We start from the raw sequence: 12,477 nt of genomic DNA on the forward strand, positions 1-12,477 counted from the left end.
CTGGACAACCAGTGCCCTGCAGAGTTTAGTTTCAACCCCAATTAGACACACCTAAACCAGCTAATCAAGCTTTTAATAGGTGTACTAAAAAACTTGTGTGTTGAAACAAGTTGGAGCTAAACTCTGCAAGAGTTTGGACACCCCAGAATTTGAGTATGGGCATAAGTCCTTCTGAATTTAAAGCAGTGTGTGATACCCAACAACATCCCTGCACAAAGAATCATGGCCCAAAGTGTCTATCAGTTGTATTCTTCTAAATCATTCATTCCAAAGAGCCCTTTGAAGTGGCCAGTTGTTAGTACCTCCGTTTAGAATGACGCTTTAATTTAGAAACCATGGCTGTTTCCATTCCAAATTGCCCTTAGGAGGAGGAAATCCTGTTTGGAACACACTGAGAGAGCTAAAGTGCCAAGGTGGCATCACAAGTCAAGAAGGCAAAGGTTGAGTGCATTGCTAATGTAAATGAGGAGTCCAAACCAACTGAGGACAAGGATAGAGCCTGAATGAATGAGGAACCCAATGGAACTAGAATGATGAGAGAATAAGGCAAAGCCAAAGAAGCGGAATCTCATGACGAAAACAGGTCGATGACTGATCAAGGTGGAGCTGGAGGAAAAAAGAAGCCTGGCAGAGTCAGTGGGATGAAGGGGTACTTTGGAAAAGAGGATGCATAGATCCCAGGCACAACCTATGGATCAGACGTGAAGGGCTCAGTGGCTGAAGATGAAAACAGAGCATCATCATCATCATGCCATGATGGAGCTGGGGCCAGAAAACCTCTGACAGATTCATGCAGAAGCAAGCAGAGGCGAGGGTGAGAAACAGGCAAAGTTTGGAAGAGGAGGTGGGAAAGGAGGCTTTGAGATTGACAGAACCAGCAGGGACACATGAGATTCAGTGATGGACAGAACCAATGGAGACTCGGGACTGGATGGAACAAGTGGAGATAAATGAGATCCAGATCTCAGCAGAACCAGGGAAGAAACAACAGAGATTCGGGACTGGATTGAAACAATATTGTTTATTGAATATCTTTTCAATGCAAGTGATTCCAGCTCCTGCACCTGGTTCTGCACAACATCAAACTCTGGCTCCTAGGCAATTTCAATGGCTCAGTTGCATTCTTACATGGTGAAAAATAGCTTGCTTTTGCCAGACATTGTGAATGGAGGGGTCAAAGTGAAGTCTGGCAATTTCTATTTTGAAATCATTTTAATTTTAAATTGTGCATTGCTTGCTTTGAAAAGCTCACTGACGTGTGGCCAAAAAGGTGGTTGTTAGCTCGTTGCTGTGTGGTTGTTAAGATTTTCATCACTATTTATGAATTCAGCAGACCACTTTATGTAAATCACTGCTTAAGGGTTCTAAGTGGGCATCGGCATGTTGCTATGTGGTTTCTGTTTTGAATAACTGTTAGCATGATGTTATTTGTGGTAATTAGCATGTTTTATGTGGTTGTTAATGTTTTCTGAGTGGTTTTAAACATGTTGCTATGGTGTTGCTATGGTTTCAGGGTAGTTGTTAAAATGTTGCTAATTTGCTAAATTGCTCGAATTGTGTGGCTGCTAAAGTTTTTTTGTCTAGTTGTTAGCATAAATTTAGGTAGATATTAAGGCATTTTGAGTGGGCGCTAGCACATCTGTACATTGTTGCTTAGGTTTTCTGAGCAGTTGCTAGCTCGTTATTTTGGGACTGCTAAGGAGTTCCGAGTGGTGTTGCTACGTATACAGTTGTGAAAGATTTCTGAGTGGCTTTTACTGCTGCTAGGGTGTAATGGTTGCGAAGACTGCCCTTTATTGCATCATTGGTGAATCATATATAAGATCTAACCATATATGTTTGTTTCAAGATGATATAAGAAATGAGAGTTCTGAAAGCACCTGTGTCTCTAACCAAGACTCTCTGTCGAGCATTTTAGAGTCTCTACTCTCTGTAGAGTTGCATTTTAATATCATGACCTAAATTGCTCATAGAGACAGATGGAAATGAAGCTGTTTTTGTGACCTACAGACTGTGTCTGAAAACAGAGTTAAATTAATGAATCATCACATCTGCCCTCCGATAAACTCAAAACTGCCTGAGTTTGTGAATGTTTCTGAAACGCCCACAACGTCAGTTTTAAATAACTGTATGTAAAACAGTAAGACAGAGCAATAACTAAAAGAAATTGGTTAAAAAAAACAAAAACAAAAAAAAGCAATAGAATCTATAATACAGAATATATTCACTCTCCGGACACTTTAGCACTTTATCAGGTACACCTTGCTTCAAGGTCAGCATAGCATTAGCATAGATTCAACAAGGTGCAGGAAATATTCCTCATTGATTTTTATCCATATTGAAATGTTAGCATTATGCAGTTGCTTCAGATTTGTGCTGCACATGCCTGATGCGAATTTCCCATTCCACCACATTCCAAAAGGTGCTCTATTGGATTGAAATCTGGTGACTGTGGGGTCTTTATTACGTGGCGCGTTATTTTGCTGGAAATAGCCATCAGAATATGGGTATACTGTGCTCAAAAAGAGATAGACATGGTCAGCAGCAATACTCAGGTAGGCTGTGGCGTTGCCCAAAGTGTGCCAAGAAAATATCCCACACACCATTACACCACCACCACCAGCCTGAACCATTTATACAAGGTAGGATGGATCCATGCTTTCATGTTGTTGACACCAAATTCTGACCCTACCATCCTAATGTCAGAGCATAAATCGAGACTCATCAGACCAAGCAACGCTTTTCCAACCTTCTATTGTCCAATTTTAATGAGCCTGTGAGAATTGTAGCCTGTTTCTTTTTCTTAGCTGACAGGAATGGCACCCAGTGTGGTCTTCTGCTGCAGTAGCCCATCCGCGCCAAGGTTAGACATATTGTGCATTCAGAGATGCTCTTTTGCATACCTTAGTTATAACGAGTGGTCATTTGAGTTTCTGTTGCCTTTCTATTAGCGCAAAGCAGTTCTCCTCTGACTTCTGGCATCAACAAGGCATTTGTGCCCACAGAACTGCCGCTCACAGGATATTTTCTCTTTTTCTGACCATTCTCTGTAAATCCTAGAGATGGTTGTGTGTGAAACTCCCAATGGATCAGCAGTTCTCAAATACTCATATCAGCCCGTCAGGCTCAAACAACCATGATACAACAACTATAGGTGTTGTCAAAGTCACTTAAGTCATCTTTCTTCCCCATTCTGTTGCTCGGTTTGAACTGCAGCAGATCGTCTTGACCATGTCTACGTGCCTAAATGCATTGAGTTGCTGCCATGTGATTGGCTGATTACAAATTTGCATTAACAGATGTAAACAAAACAAATTTAACATTGGCTTTTTTTAGTTTTACACTATTCTTAATTTTTATTTTGTATTTTTTGCTGCAATGCCATTAACCTCACAACCAACAAACAACAAAAAATATATTCCAAAGCATTATTTGGAGTTAAATAAATTCATTGTGTGAAATGTGTTTTAGACAAATTATTTATAAAAGTCCAAAGTCCAATGTGCACACGGTAATTCTATAGGCTAACCCTCTTTTTCCTTAAATAATTACATTTGTCAGTATCAATTATGGCCTCAGGAATTCTGACCAAAAAACATGTTCCATTCAGGACTAGCATAATGCTTATGCAACAAGGTCGACTTGTTCCCTTCAACTTCCGAATACTTTTGTTTTTGTTTATGTTCCTAAATTACGTGTCCACACCCACCTCCGTCTCCTACACACACACACAAATGCCAAAGTGCGACAAAAGGTGTTGTAAAGCCCATGGCTTCTATTTTTAACAGTCAGTGGAAACCGTAATGGTTAGCCAAAGAATGAATGCCTTTAGGCTCTTTCTGTCAAGCTAAAAGCTTTTCTACAAAAAACGTGGTAAAATGGACACATTGATTGGCACTCATCTTCCAGAATCCACATGGAATTCACAATACTATAAATTAGGCTTTGTAACAAGATAAAATGGAAAAAGAGGGAGAGGTTCATTCAATGAGCAGTTCATTGTTCTGGATTAAACACTTCAATCTATTTTCAGTTGATGCTGAGCAAATTCTCCAGAACCAAGTAAGCTTCTTGATTTATTTATTTACAAAAAATAAATAAACTGTGCCTTTAATGCTAGTTCTCCTTGCCCACTGTTTCCACGTGCTTGTCAGAGTGTGCCTCAATCTCCGCCTTGGCTACGTCAGATAAACAGCACAGTAGGGTTGTCACGATACCATTAATTCATGTTAAGATACAATACCAGCTGAAGTATCGTGATACCAAGTAGTATTGCGATACTGTAATTCATAACTCAAATCCATGAAATAAAGAAAATTGTGAGAAATGCTATATTTTATGTTATAATAGGCCTACTTGAATGGAATGATTACCTCATTATTCAAAAAAAGTATTTAAGTCCTATCAGGTAATTCAAAATTTTACTTTGAATTGCTCGTTTTATGAGATTGTCGCAGTTTTTCTAGCTGATTCGGATTAGATTTGAAATGTCAGAAAACGTGCAATAGGCTACCATAAAATGCGTGATTTGTAAACAGTTTACAACCTTAAAGGGCTCCACAGAATATTCACATAAAATGGTCTATTGTTGCACAAATCGGTGAGCCTTTAAGTGAGTTTTCCACATGCAACATTATGTACTGTATTGTAGATAGACTGTTAATGACAATACTACCATTTACAAACTATAGTGGCACAGCCAGTATTTTGGAGCAATAGCATCACAATACTACCATAGTACCGGTAAACCATACAACCTTACAGCACAGTGACAGACATGAGGGAAGCAGATCTCATGTAACGTTTGTGAGAAATACCACAGTAAGAACTTTTCCAATGATTATTTGATGTATTTGTTGTGGAGTTAATTCAAGTCTTTCTGCAACGAGTCACACACAATGTTGTTACAAAGTTCATGTGCACACACACACACACACACATACACAGCGCGCACGCATTAAACTTTGCACTGCTTTTGCACGACAAATGTAAAAGAATACAGGTTAATATACACTTCTACATGGACATCCGGTATGTTATTGTACAAAACAAACCTGATTTAACGTCCACAAACTGGGACTGAAGCATCTTCTTTTGTAATTGTACTGATACGTGGCTGTGGTGACAATGAGCCGAACTGCTCTTTTAATCTTGGTTGCTTTGTGCACGTCATGTCTTGTTGATATGATTATACGCGTTACTATGGAGACATGTTAATATGTGGCTGTCAATCAAATCGGTGGGTGGGGAAACTACACTCCTATGTTACGTTGCGGTGAACTTCAAAATGGGAGGGATTTGGATCCCATTTTAACGTCAGGAAAAAAAAGAGACTTATTGTCTTTATACCACTCCAATATGTCTGTGGACACACTGTACCTACACACAGTTCCGTCCAAACAGCTTACAAAAGATTTTCATCAAAGAGATGAAACGTTTTTTTAACTATAACAAAACAGATAAAAGCAATGTAAAATCTAAATAAAGCTGGGCACAGTATTGGAGTTTTGCATCATATTTTTATTTAACAAACCTTTTTCCCACTATTAACATTACTGCCACAATGTTCTCCTCCTCCTGCTTTTTGTTACATCTTCCTTCTCTTCTATCCCACTATTTTCTCCTTCCTCTCCCTCATTTCCTCCTCTTTCTCCCTCATTTTCTCCTCATTTATGCTCTTCTCTTCTTTCATTCTTTTACTTCTTCTTTACCCCCTTCTCATCTTCTTTCTCTTCTTTTCCACTATTTCCTCCTCCACCTTCTCCCTCATTTCCTCCTTCTGCTTGATTTACTCCTCCTCCTACTCGTCCTTTACCATCTCCTCCTCTTTCATTCTTCTACCTTTTCTCCCTCCCCTTCTCGTCTTCTTTCTCTTATTTTCCACAATTTCCTTCTCCTTCTTCTTTATCATTTCTGCCTCTTTCTCCCTCAATTCCTCCTTCTGCTTGATGTTCTTCTTCTCATTTGTACTTATACCTTTTCTCATCTTTCCCACTATTTCCTCCCCCTCCGTCATTGCCTCTTTCTCCCTAATTTCTTTCTCCCGCTTAATTTTCCCCTCCTCCTCCTCCTCCTCCTCCTTTACCATCTTTTTACTTCTCTTCCCCCTTCTCGTCTTCTTTCATTTCCTTCTCCTCTTCCTCCTTCACACTCTTCTTACATTCTGTCACTCTTCTCCATAAACTTCTGCTCATCATCTGTTAAAAGAGAAATGATTGCAATTTACATATTCAGATGATGTAAAACTCTGGGTGAGGGGAAAATAATACATTTTATTAATGACATTATTGACAGATATAAATATAAATATATACACACATCTAAATATGATCATTTACCATGAGTGCCTTGTTCTGCTGAAATGGAGAGTGTTATTGCTCCTCTTTTACATTTTTCTCCTGATTCGCATCATCCTCTCAGCTTCTTTTTTTATTTTCCTTCTCTTCCTCCTTCATCATCCTCTCCACTTCCTCTTTATTCTCTTTCTCCTCCTCCATCATTCTCTCTTTCTTTTTTTCCTCCCTCTCCTCCACATCTGTTAAAAGAGTAATGACTGCAGTTTACACATTGTCCACAGTCATTTTTAGGCCTGATACACAATATCAATACACTAGTCAGGAGATACAGAAATTAGTATTTTTTTTGTCATTGTTACAAATCTTTACAAAAAACAAACATATGTTTTAATACATAAATAACGGCGTTCGTGTTTTACCGCCATGCATAAAAAAAGGATAAAAAAACACTATCAAAAAAAAATGTCATCTATAGTCCATAATGATAACTCTTATATAGTAGTCCCACAACATACTTTTACATCTGACACTCGATTACACTAGAATACCCTGTTAGAATAGTCTAATGTCTGGTAATGATTTTTTTAAAGTGTCTGCTATAATGTTGATGTTGTTATCGTGTGTGTAGATGAGTATGGCCATGTTGTAAATGCACAGTACAGTTATGATCTTACTGCCACATTATATCGTTATGATAACATAATATTGTTGCCTTCAGTGATTTCCGGATAATAAATACCAAAAAATAATGCAACTGAAATAACTAAAGCAGTCGCCATTGTCAATCTCATATCAAGTAAAAGATTGCGAAGCCATATGATATTGTATGCAGGTGTTAATGTCCCATTTATTAGGGTTAAAATTTAAAGCCCTTTCATTTACACTGTGTTCCACTGTGTTTCAAAGGCCAAGGGGTACTCCTATTGCTTTGAGGAAAGCTACAAATCAGCAACTTTTCTTCTTCTCCTTCTCTTTCTTCCTCCTCCTCTCCTCTTTCTCCTTTTTCTCCTCTTTCTACTTCCTTTCCTTCTCCTCCTTCTCTTTCCTTTTCTCCTCCTTCTTCTCCCATTTCTCCTCTCCCTCTTTCTTCAATTCTATTAAAAAAGAAATGATGGCAGTCGATACACCTTTGCAGATTTGAAAAGAAATATTTTCCATAATATCCCTTATGAACATTCGCGTTCATTTCTCAGTGTATCCATTTCTCAATGAATTTAAATAATATAGTTTGGTGAAATTTAACAAAACACTTTAATAAACTTAAAATTAAAAAACATAATTCAACAGTTATATAGATTAAAATAACGTAATGTGAGTATTTATATAGCGCATTTATCGTGTATGGCCATACACCCAAAGCGCTTTAAAATCACAAGTGGGGTCTCTCCACACCATCACCAGTGTGCAGCATCCACTTGGAGGATGCGGTGGCAGCCAAAGCCACATGGTTTCGCTATATGCTGACCATGATTTTTACATTTTTACTTTTTTTAGTGTTGCAACTAAAAGTTCTATAGGCACAAAGTCTAAAGATCATAATAATAATAATATTAATAATAACATTATACAAATTGTCATGAATAAACTGAAAAAGCACACCACCCCCATCTGAAATAACTACACAGATACTTTTTAGGCATTGACATTTATGTCTTTTTCGGTTCGATTTACCAAACAGAGCACTTGTGTACCTTTTCTGAGCAAGCCTTAATAAAATGTGCAACTAATAGTGTGTATTAATAAGCATGTGCAGCTACAGCAATGCTATCTCACGCCAATTCATAACTTTTTGATTTAGTAGCTAATTTGTGTGATCTAATTTTAGTACAATTTGCTCATCGCCCGAGGATAGTTTAGGGGAGGTATTTGGTGTCATCATCTTACATTGAACACAATTGAAATTGTATAAATTTGTATAAATTAGACTCTAAATTGATGCATATTCTACTAGGAACATGCATTTACATGGAATATGCATTACATTGCTTTTTATTTCATTTTTTGTTATCAAAAAAAGACAGAAATGTATACAACATTTGTGTGCTGGTATTGAATGAATTTTTATTTTATGTGAACTAACTCTTTTTAAAAAATCTAATTTAATTAATTTAGGTGAATTATGGTGATTTCTTAAGTGGAATTGGGGCTGTCCAGATGCCAGTCAAGTTTTTTAGGCAATTCACATAGCATAACATAAATTTTCTTTTTTTTTTTTTTTTCGAGAAACCTACTTCTTTAGATACAGCTAGGAAAGTTTTGGCTAGCTTATCTTGTTACCTTTTATCAGTAATTCGGTCTCCTGCCTCTTTCCCTCTATTCAATTCAGTCTGCCATTTTATTGTCCTCATTGCATACACTGTTCATTAGTCTCTTTAACACACCCAGTTTGGACTCTTTTGTCCTTCTCCTTGCTCTTGTCAGTGAATTACTGCTGTGAACTGCAAAAAAAAAAAAAAAAAAAGAAAAGGAAAAAAAACAAAGAAACGGAGAACTAAAAAGATAAAAGAAAGAAAAATGCCCTTCGCCCTTTCAGTTCACTCAGCCCCCCCGCAGGACATGACATCACGACTGTGTAGTTTTGATCCTCTAAGGATGAGATGAAAAGAGCTGGTAAATGCACACTCACACACATACACACAGAGAGGAATGCATCAGTTGGTCATCCTTTCATCTCAGCCAATGACTGGTATTTCCTTCATGATTTACGCCAGAGCTAGCTTCAAAAACTCATCCCTTATGACCAAATCCAGGGGAACGTTTTTACTTCTCACTCAAAGCTATGAAATCCCCCATAAAAAGGAAAAAGAAAAAATGTATAAAGAATTCAAAAGGTCTGTGTTTGGATCAACAAAGATAAAAACCTTTTTATTATCTTAGTTTTTTCCTTTTCAGACAAAAGATTCCTTTAAAAATAAGAGTTCTTAGATTGCAGAGACATGGTGATGCAAAAAAAAGTATACAATGCTAAATGAAATGTGTGTGCTTTTGAGTATTGTTGTACAACTGTTGGGTTGACTCTCAAAATTTTGCATTAACTAATTTTTTTTTTAAATAATATGGGGGGACTGGTAAAGTTAGTTGTGAAAATCTCTATTTTCTCTCAGTACATATACCATTCACAATTAGCACAAACTTGAAAAAAACAACAACTTTAGGCTGTTGTCATCCCAGTTGGTGCACCGCACTTTACAGAACCACAAGTATAAAATTAATTGTTGACCGAACTCTTGTTCTTTCACAGCTGTTTGCTGAAACGATGTGAGCGAGAGGATAATTTTTTTTTAAAAGTTCTGAAGCAGTGTAGCTTGAGTTACCATCGTGACAAACCCTGATTAAAACCAACCCACATTCTTGAGCGCAAAATCTGAGTTTGCTCAGGATTTTTACCTGAATATAAATTGAAACAGGCTTTGTGCAACAGGCCTCTGATAAAAACCAGAGCACAAGGAAACCAGAGACCAACATAACAATGCATAAAGCAAGGAAGGTGGATCAGTTATCAGAATCAAAAAATATATATCAGTTATCCAGTATGCAAATAAGACCAGAGATGGTTTGAATTTGACGAAGGTGCAAAATTAACAAGAAGACAAAAAGTAAAATCTAATAGTAAAAAGAACTTTAAAACCAAAACTAGACATGGTTTAGTTTTGACATTTAGCTGCTGTGTGTATGTGGCCAATATATATATATTCACCCTCCTGTGAATTTTCTTTTTTCTAGATATTTCCCAAGTTATGTTTAACAAAGCAAAGTATTTTTCACAGTTTTGCCTATATATATATTTTTCTTCTAGAGAAATTATTTTGTTTTATTTCGTCTAGAATAAGAGCAGTTTTAATTAAAAAAAAAAACATTAAGGTCAATAATATTAGCCTGCTTAAGCAATATCTTTTTCGATTGTCTACAGAACAATCCATCATTATACAATGATTGCCTAATCAACATAGTTAAGCTTTTAAATGACACTTTAAGCTGAATGCTAGTATTTTCAAAAATATCTAGTCAAATAGTGTGCACTGTCATGATGGCAAAGGTAAAAGAAATGAAATATTAGAAATTAGTTAGTAAATTATGTTTAGAAATGTGCTGACTGAAATATTCTTTTCTTTAAACGAAAATTGGGGAACAAAAATGTACAGAGGGGGTAATAATTAATAATATACATGTATATATATGTATTTATTTATTTTGCGAGAGGGAGAGAACACAAACATTTTTATGAGCAAATTGAGTATTTTTTAACTCCCATCTTATTATCCATCACTCCATATCACCACATTATATTGTGAATTGGGCTATTTCAAATTCTTCTCCATTTCACAGGCAATTACACATTTAACAATGTATAGCACAGCTTTTAATATTAGGTGCACATTGTCTGCATGCAGCCAGGTTTTGTATCTGTCCAGATTTGTACAAAAAAAAAACACTTCAAGTGATTGAATTACAGTCACGATACCTGCATTTTTAAGGAGTTAATTTGTTTGATAAATGTATCAAAATATAGAAATATGCAGAACAGAATATATGCAGAACAAGATTAAGTTGGTGAACTGACAACCAGATTTAGCTGCTGTGTGTATGTGGCCAATGATGCCTGGTTGTTGGATCTATTTTTAGCATAATTAAGTGGAAAATGCTACTGTAGGACTAGAAATTATGCACATTTCATTGTGAAATAATACTTTTTTTATCTTAAAGCTCATAGATTGACTTGAATGGTTTGTTATCTTTAAACCCTTTTGTTATTTTAGTCATGGAACCCTGCATTCCATTGTTTTCAAGATCAAGAGCAATGAAATAAAACTGATAAAAAGATCTGACATGTCACGCAACCTTTCCTCAATAACTCTAATATACACAAATCGACATCACACACAGGCTCTAGAGGAGATTTTACTGGAAGTCTTGCTGTCACATTATTAATCATTCATCTTCCTGACTACCATTCATAAGTGAATTATTGATGAATTCAGTCTGCGCGTGTGAAATGACCAAAGACTTGGGTCTAAAAATAACTCCACTTTAATTAAAGAAATTAACTTTCACAGGTCAGTGGGATTGTGAAGGCTGGACAAGCAGATTTGTGGTGTTCTTTAAAACCAGTCCGATTATAAAGATAAGAAAAAACACCTTTTAAGATTTTATAGACATTATATTTATATTTATAGACAAAGGTTACATTTTTAAGAGCAAATACATACACACACACACACACACACACACACGTAGACATGGTTTACAGGGACACTCCATAGGCCTAATGCATTTTAAACTATAAGTAATGCTTATTATTTGGCTGTAGCACTAAACCCAACCCTCACAAGAAACCTGTGGAGAATTTTGAATGTGAAAATAAAAACGTGCCATTATTTTTCAGCATTTTGAATTACAGAGACATGAGGTGTGTTCCCTGTAAACCACATAAACGTGTACACAAACACACACACAAAGGATATTGGCCAGAAAAAAATCCAAACAAATCATTTAAACATTCTTTCATCTAAGGTTATTTCTGTGACATGTTCTCATTTATCAGTTCAGAGAAACAAGGAAAGATTCTTAGAAATGTACTTATGGGTCTATGGGGCAAAGCATTTTCAAAGCTTGTACTTTTGGTTAAGCTCTTGCAATAATACTTCAATTTCAAATGTCAATTCCAAGTACTGCTTTAAAAAATAACAAAAGCTGTGTCTCATTTCAGAGCCTGCATCCTCCGTAAAATGCATTTGAAGAGTGCTGCGTCATTGCGGTATGACGAAGGCTGGCCCATTTCTAAAAAATTTGAAGGCTCCTTCAAATGCAGCCTTAAAATGTGTCCTACGTTTCCCAGGTAATGAAGGATGCAACCGGTGGATCCTTTGTGGCCTCAAACATCCCAAGATTCATTGCGAGATTTTTGTCAATTTTTTTCCCAAGATGTTTTTAAAAGAAAAATATGTATGAATTGGGTTTTATTGTATTTGGATATCTAAACACATGTTAAAAAAAAACAAAAAGAGTATGACACATCTTACTAAAAAGTTTACAAATTTACATGTATGGATCAAGGGCAAAGCAGTGGCACAGGTAGTGCTGTCACCTCACAGCAAGAAGGGCGCTGGGTCGCTGGTTCGAGCCTCGGTTCAGTTGGCATTTCTGTGTGGAGTTTGCATGTTCTCCCTGCCTTCGCGTGGGT

The 12,477-nt window shown here is 36.6% G+C and overlaps 1 non-coding gene across 1 annotated transcript; it reads right to left on the reverse strand.

The window, feature by feature from the left end:
* Nucleotides 1-5,533: 5,533 nt before the first annotated feature.
* Nucleotides 5,534-7,390, reverse strand: LOC147836781 (uncharacterized). The gene is made up of 3 exons (XR_015942434.1): nt 7,239-7,390; nt 6,339-6,535; nt 5,534-6,197 (listed from the first exon to the last, which is right to left on the reverse strand). It is a non-coding gene; the product is annotated as an uncharacterized LOC147836781 (transcript).
* Between the last annotated feature and the right edge of the window lie 5,087 nt (nt 7,391-12,477).

The sequence above is a fragment of the Danio rerio genome, chromosome 4 (assembly GCF_052040795.2).
Source record: "Danio rerio strain M-AB ecotype USA chromosome 4, GRCz13ab, whole genome shotgun sequence".
NCBI lineage: Eukaryota > Metazoa > Chordata > Actinopteri > Cypriniformes > Danionidae > Danio > Danio rerio.